Genomic DNA, 7,957 nt, shown 5'->3' on the forward strand with positions numbered 1-7,957 from the left:
CTGTTTGGGCTTCTTCTTCTTTGGCTCCCTGTCTCTGCTCCGGCCTCTGTTCAGGAGTGGTAGGCTGTCCTGACCTCAGGGGAGGTGTGGTACTGCTTCAGCCCCTCCCTGAATTCTGACTTCTGAACCTTTTTTGAGTTCTTGTTGTTGAACTTTTTACAGTCGGGGGAATTGTTTTCCTTTAGCATCTTGCTTCTGGGTGATGAAGAGGAGACTGGTGCATTGTGCTGTACCTCCCGCTTTTCTTCAATTACTTTTTTCCTTTTTGTCTGGAGATTAAAAAATGGACAAAAGCAACAAATAGGAAATGAAAAAATATACAACTCTCCCACAAAAGTTCCTATTTTCTAAATACACTAGATCAAATGCAGAACCAGGAGTAAGCCAAAGCACCATCAGGTGTGACTCCCACCCCCCAAAACTAACTTGAAGTTGGGGTGGTGATGCTTGGAGGACCATACAGTATGCAAGAGTTCAAACCCGGGTTGGCTGTGTATAAATCAAACACGCTACCCACTCGCTGTACTATTATCATCCAGTTTAATTATTTGAATTTTAATAGTATATTAATATTCATGGCAAGACTGCAAAAAAAGCAAAGTTTATAAGATGAAGAGTCAAAGTATCGTAATTGTCATCCTCTAATATAAAAATCATGAGCTTTGAAAATGTCTTAGAAGATTTTCTAGAAAGTGTGTATGCCCATCAGATATTCCTTAAATTTACTTTTCTCTAGGGAAGTCGGATGAAATAAAAAGAGTATTGGGGTGGAGCAATAACGAAGCAGGTAAGGCATTTGCCTTGCACACTCCCGGGTCGGGTTCGATACCCAGCATCCCATATGGTCCCCTGAGTACCACCATGTGTAATTCCTGAGTGCAGAGCAAGGAGTAACCCCTGTGTATCGCCAGGTAGGAGAAAAAAGAAAAATAATCAGTATCTATATTTGTATCTTGACATAAACTTAAGTTTACTAAGTCACTATTTCTTAAGAGTTTTGGTTATATGAACATTTTCTTTCTATTAGAAAATAAACTTACCTTTCTACCGTTAAATAAACAGCTTTATCCATCAAAAAAGTTAAGACCACCTGGAATCAGTTTTGGTCATAACATTTTACCTTTTTTGCGTTTTTTTGTGGGCTTGTCATCCTCAGAGTCCTCATCTGAAAATTTTGGAGGCTTGTGTGCCCCACAACCCTTCTCCTGAAGCAATCTGTCACATCATCCAATTCATCTGAGTCCTTAGGAGCCCTATAGGTAGACACATGATCCATTCGAATAGTCCGTCCTTTGATCTCAGACAGAAAGACAACGCATCAGCAAAGATAGCCCTTCTATGAAACGAAGTGACCCACACAAACTTCGTGCTAATTCTATATCTGGGGAAATCTCCAAAACTGTTTGCCCAACAGGTGTGTTTGAGCACATTTCCCAGCCAGCAATTTTCTCTGCTCTCAGGGCAACCACAGGACTGAGGGCTACTGCGCCCCTGAGGCAAGTGCACTAGCATCTTCGGTCAGTTTACCCCCGTGTGCCATACAAATATTTTTGTGCTCTATTGATGGCATGATATAAAAAAAAACTCTGGGAATTTTTGTAACTAGCTCACACTGATACTTTTGCTGTGAAACACAAACTCTGGGCAAACAACAGAATATTAAAAACTCACATCAAACAAAACCATTTCTTTTTTCAAGCATATACTTAAAAATTCTTTTTTGATGGTGGGGGATGTTGAACCACTACTGAATGTGCTCAGATCATATGGGCTGTCCAGGTCATAACCCTGGTCAGCCTGGTAAGGTCTGAGCCCTACCCACGGTAGGATCACTTCACTCTCTGATACATACTCAATTCTATATTCATTAGGCACTCAACATTCCCAAAGTCTAGCTTTTATTGTTCCAATACAAGGTCTGATTTTAGTTTTACTTTCAGTCTAATCTACCTTTTATCATCTATCACATTTCCCATTGAAAAACATTTTTGAGGACCTGGAGAGATAGCACAGAGGATAGGGCATTTTCCTTGCACACGGCGAATCACGGTTCAATTCCCAGCATCCCATATGGTTCCCCCAGCAAGGCAAGTAGTAATTCCTGAGTGCAGAAGCAGGAGTCATTGTGCATCCCCAGGTGTCACCCAAAACACAAATTAAATAAATAAACAAATAAATAAAGACATTTTTGAGGGTCCAGAGTGACAGCACAGAGGGTAAGGCATTTGCCTTGCACGTGGCCGACACAGGTTCGATCCACAGCATCCCATATGGTTCCCCCAGCAAGGCCAGGAGTATTCCCTGAGTGCAGAGCCAGGAGTAACCCTGAGCATCGCTGTGTATGACCCAAAGAGGGAAAACTTGTTTTGAAAACCATCCCTTCTTTGACTGACTTTGAATATAGGATCCATAAAATGAAAACCTATAACCCCCTTCCATGCTGTCCTCGTAACTACTTATTACTGGTGCAATCAGTGACAAATTCTCTAAGAGTCACTCTCCTGGGCTAGAGAAATACAGTGGTGAGGAGGGAAAGGTAAGAAACAAAGGCCTCCCTGGGTGGGTGGGTGAATAGCTAATACTGAGGAAGAAAGAAATGCTGACTGGGGCACAGGCCCATGTAATTGCTTCCTAGAACAATTTCCCCACACCCCTGAAACTCTTATAGTCTCATCCTGGTGGCCCCTGGGCCTCTCTGAATCAGGGGAAAAATGAAACCAAACAATTCCATCAGAAACATACCGCCAAATCCTGCTTCATACTTTTACTCACCTTGATGCCATTAAAATTGTCAACAACCAGAATTGTGCTCCGGTGGTCTTCATAGCAAAGGAAACAGAATCCCTTGGATTACCCTGTCTTCTTATTGTGTACCAGATTTATGTTAACAATCTCACCATATCTATTTAACAAAATAAGACACTATTTGAAGTAAAATGTTCAGAATGGACGACAAACAAAACTTAAATATTGACTATGAAGACAGAGCTAGAACCAGATGACAAATGAAGGTTAAGTATAAAAACGTATAGGGAGGGAGCTAAAGCACGACAGTGGGGAGAGCTCTTGCCTTGCATGCAGTCAACCGGGTTCAATCCCTAGCACCCCATATCATTCCTTGAGCCCCACCAGGAGTGATCCCTGAGCACCACTGGTGTAGCACCCCTAAATAAGACAAAAAAGTTAATAAGAAATGTCCCAAAATCAAAATACAACAACAAAAAGAAAACCAGTAATGGACCCAACAAAACTTTCCTCAAACCCCCCCCAATTTTTTTTGTTTTTGAAATTTTTTTTCAATTATCTTGCCACATCCAGCTATGCAAAATGATCACTCCTAGAGGTATTCAGCGGACCATAAGTGGCAAGTGGTAAAGTGGTATGCAACTAAGGTTAGCCAAGTTCAAGGCTTTACCTGAATACACTTGCTGGCCCTCAGAACCAAAACTTGTAGGCAAAGGAGTTAGTTTCCAACAACACAAATATATCTTAAAATATATTATCAGCAGTTCAAGAGATAGTATAGCAGATGCTCACCTTACATGGACCAACCCAACTTTGACCCCAAGCACCCAATATCATTCCCCGAAGCCCAGCAGTGATCTCTATATGTATGGGCAGTAGTAACCCCATAGCACAGCAGGTATGGCTCCCAAACCAAAATATATGTGTATGGATATATGATTATATATACATATATAAGTGTGTATACATATATGTACGTATGCATGCATGTATCTGTGTATACGTACATACATACATATATACATATATATATATACATATATATTGTTGACCAGAGTCATACTACAGCAGGAAGAGAGCTTGCATTATATGTCGTTGGCCCAGGTTCAATCCCCTGCACCACATATGGTCCCCAAGCCCCACCAGAAGGAAGCCCTGAGCTCAGAACCAGCAGTAAGCCTGAGCAATAATGAATGTGGCTCAAAAATACAAAGAAAAATTTAAAGTCATTCACTCTTTATACACCATAAAAGGTAGAATGTAAAGGCCCTCCCTTTGATCGTCGATTTGCTCGAGCGGGCCCAGTAACGTCTCCATTGGAGACTTTGTTGTTACTGTGTTTGGCATATCGAATACTCTCGGTAGCTCAAAAAATGTTTTCAAAGGGGCCTTCCAAACAGAGCCCAGTGATCATTCCCTGGATACTGGGTCAGACAACTCACTTGAAGGCCCCAAGGATGTGGTGATGCACTGGCACTACAGCTTGGGGAACCTCCAGTGCCACCTGGAAGTGCGCTGGGGCCACCAAGGCCACACGGGTTGATGCTGTGAGCAGGACTTTAGTGCTGGGGGACACGACACCTACTTTAATAATCTGCAACCCTGGGGCTGGAGCGATAGCACAGCGAATACGGCGTTTGCCTTGCATGTGGCCGATCCTGGTTCAATTCCCAGCATGCCATATGGTCCCCTGAGCAACGCCAATGGTAATTCCAGAGTGCAGAGCCAGGAGTAACAATTTTTTAATTTTTGAAAGGCTTGGTTTCAATTATGTTGCAACATCCAACTATGCGAAAGGATCATTCCTAGAGGTATTCAGGGGACCATAAATGGCAAGTGGTAAAGTGGTATGCAACTAATTTTAGCCAAGTTCAAGGCCTTACCCAAATACTCTTGCGGGCCTTCAGAACCAAACTTTGTAGACAAAGGAGTTAGTTTCCAACACGACAAATATATCTTAAAATATATTGTCAGCAGTTAAAGAGAGAGTATAGCAGATGCTTGCCTTACATGTAGCCATCCAACCTTAATCCACAGCACCCAATATGATTCCTCCAAACCCAGAGTGATCTCTGAATGTAGAGCCAGGAGTAACTCCAGACCACAGCAGGTGTGGCCCCAAAACCAAAATAAATGTTTTGATTATGATTGTATATGCATATATGTGTGTATACATATGTGTGTACGCATACAAATATATGTGTGTGTTTATATACATATGTATAAAGTTAACCAGAGTCATACTAGAGCAGGTAGAGAGTCTGTCTTCTGTGCAGCTTCCCCAGGTTCAATTCCCTGCACCACAGATGATCCCCAAGCCCCACTAGAAAGAAGCCCTGAGCTCAGAACCAGGAGTAAGCCTGAGCATCACTGTGGCCGAAAATTAGAAAAAAATATTGAAGTCATCTGCTCTTTATCCACCATAGCTACCTTCAAAATCAAATGCTTGCAAGGGGTCCTTACAAACAGAGCCCGGGGACCATTTCGGGATACTGGGTCACACAACTCAGTGGAAGGGCCCAAGGATGTGGTGCTGCACTGACATTGCAGACTGTGCAACATCCTGTGCCACCTGGCAGTGCTCTGGAGCCACCAAGGCTACAACTGTTGATGCTATGAGAAGGGCTTTCAGTGCTGCGGGACATCAGACCTAGTTTAATAATCTACGCTCCTAACCCGCTATCTCCTTGCCCCCCAAAATCAGTTTGAATATGCAAATACTAACCCTACCTCACACACACTAAGGATTATAAAGAAAACTTTTAGGCATTTCACAAAAATAAATCCTTGTTCAAACATGCCCTACCGCTATAAATGCGTTTATTAGTATGACTTATGAGATTGTTCAAAGCAGCCAGGAATGTGTCCCATGCAAAGCAAGGAGAGGAAGGGGAAAGTTAAGAGGGGCAGGGGGAAGGAGAAGAGAGGAGTGTTGGGGTAGCAGAGGGGAAAGGAAAGAGGGGGAAGTGGTGGAAGAGATAAGGGGAAAGGGGGGAAGGGGAAAGGAAAGAGAAAGGTAAGGAAAAAGAAAAGAGGGAGGGCAGGAGGGCATGGGGAAGAGGAAAGGGGGAGAGGTGGGAGAGGTGGATGAAGGCAAAAAAAGAGGAAGGGGAGGGATAAGGGGAAAGGGAAGAAGTGGGGGGAAGAGAGGCATGAGAAAGGCAAGGGGGAGAGAGAAAATTGGGGAAATGGAGGGGAAAAGGAGGAGGGGAGAGAAGGAGAAGAGGAGAGGGAAAGAGGATGATGGGGGGAAGGGAAGAAGGAACAAGGGAGAGGATTATAAGAGAATGAGAAGGGTAAGAGGAAGACAGGGACTGGAGCGATAGAACACTGGGTAAGGCGTTTGCCTTTCACGTGGCCAACCCGGGTTCGATTCCCAGCATCCTATATGGCCCCAGGAGTAATTCCAGAGTGCATAAGCCAGGAGTAACCCCTGTGTAATGCCGGATGTGACCCAAAAAGTAAAAAAATTAAAAATAAAACTGTACAACATTAAAAATTAGAGGAGGACAGAGGATGGGGAGAGCAAGGGGAGTGGGAAGGAGAGGGCAAGGGGAAGGGGAGAAGAGAGCAAGGAGAGGCGTTAGAGGAGGACAGGGGAAAGGGAAGTAGACATGAAGGGGAGGGGGGGAACACGGTAGAGGGGATTGAGAAAGGAAATGGGGAGGATGAAGAGAAAGAGGGAATGGGTGGGGGTGGGAAACAGGAGGGAAAAAATGAAAACCTGGAAAAAGAACAGAAATAAGGGTGCCGGAGAAATAGTACCGTGAGTACGGCACTTGCCGTGACCGTCGCCAATGTCGGGTTCCCATCTCTGGCAAACCATATATTGTCCAGACACCACCAGTCGTGATGCCGGTGCACTGAGCCAGGAGAAACCCAGGAGCACCGCCTGGTGTGGCCTTCCAAATAAGAAGCAGAAATACATGCCGGCAGGGCTGAAGTGCTCGTGTAGCGGACAGGGCATTCGTCTTGCACGAGGCTGACCCAGGTTCGATCCCTGGCACCATCCCTGGACCATCCCATAGGTTCTGTGAGCACCGCCAGAAGGAGCTGCTGAATGCAGAGCCCGGAGTGACGCCTGACCATCGCTGGGTGTCACCTAAACGGGGTGGGTGGGGGCGAGAGCCAGGGAGAGGAGAGGAATAACGGGAGAAGAGAGGCGGAAGGCTGAAACCCTCCCTCGAAAGCCAGGGGGGGGGAACCCGAGGCGCACCGCGGCAGAAGTCACCCAAGAAGATCCAGGCGCTGTCCTTGTACTCGGAGAGCCAGGACACCTTCTCCGCCACCCCCAGCTGGACCCCTCGCTCGTTGAGCTCGTTGATTAACTTCACTTTCGTCAACGGGCTGCGGAAGTTGCCGCAGAGTAAAGAAACGGCCCGGCGACCGAGAGCACCGAACTAGGCCTCCCCTGGAAGAGTTTCGGCGCCTTCCAGGCTTCGCGACCCCAGCGCCCTCGGACGCTTCGCCCCCGCCCCTTCCCTCAGCTCCTCCCGCCCCGCATCCCAATCCTCCAGCCCTGAACTCCCACACTCCACGGAGGACAGCCGGAGCCTTACTTCATCTTCCACCGGTTCCCGCTTCAAGATGCGGATGTAACGACCTCTGGAAAAAGCCGTTTAACGGTCGCCCGGCTTCAGCGCGCAATCCCACTGGACTAGAGCTCCCCCGGAGGAGATCATTCAAACCGGAAGAGATTAGGCACGTCGGGACGTAACAAGGGGGACGCATGCGCACTACAACCGGCACGTGTCTCCTCCCGACATTTTTCCCCCTCCATTTCCCGCTCCCATTCCCTCTTTCTCTTCACCCTCCCCATTTACTTTCTCAGTCCCCTCTCCCCTCTTCTCCCTCTCCACTTCATGTCCACTTCCCTTTCCCTTTCGTTTTCTTTTTTTTAAATGTTGTAGATTTTCATTTATTTTTAGCTTTTATTTATTTTTTTTTTTTACTTTTTGGGTCACACCAAGCATTGCACAGCGGTTACTCCTGGCTTATGCACTCAGGAATTACTCCTGGGGCCATATAGGCAGATACCATTTCTATTGTTTTGGGGACATTTGTGGTCCTCTTCCTTTTTTTTCTTTTATCTGAATTTTCAATTCTTTTCAGTTGATCTGAGAGTTTAATTTATTCCAGTCCCACATGATTTTAATTACTACAGATTTGAGGTTAGAATGCGATGCTTCCCATGTTCTTCCACTAGGGTTGC

General features: G+C 45.6%; 1 pseudogene; it reads right to left on the reverse strand.

Annotated features, from left to right (window-relative positions):
* LOC130018792 (RNA-binding motif protein, X-linked 2-like) overlaps positions 1-7,525 on the reverse strand; it is a 61,174-nt pseudogene extending 53,649 nt beyond the window's left edge.
* Between the last annotated feature and the right edge of the window lie 432 nt (positions 7,526-7,957).

The sequence above is a fragment of the Sorex fumeus genome, unplaced genomic scaffold, assembly GCF_029834395.1.
Source record: "Sorex fumeus unplaced genomic scaffold, SorFum_2.1 ptg000268l, whole genome shotgun sequence".
In the NCBI taxonomy this organism is placed as follows: Eukaryota; Metazoa; Chordata; class Mammalia; order Eulipotyphla; family Soricidae; genus Sorex; species Sorex fumeus.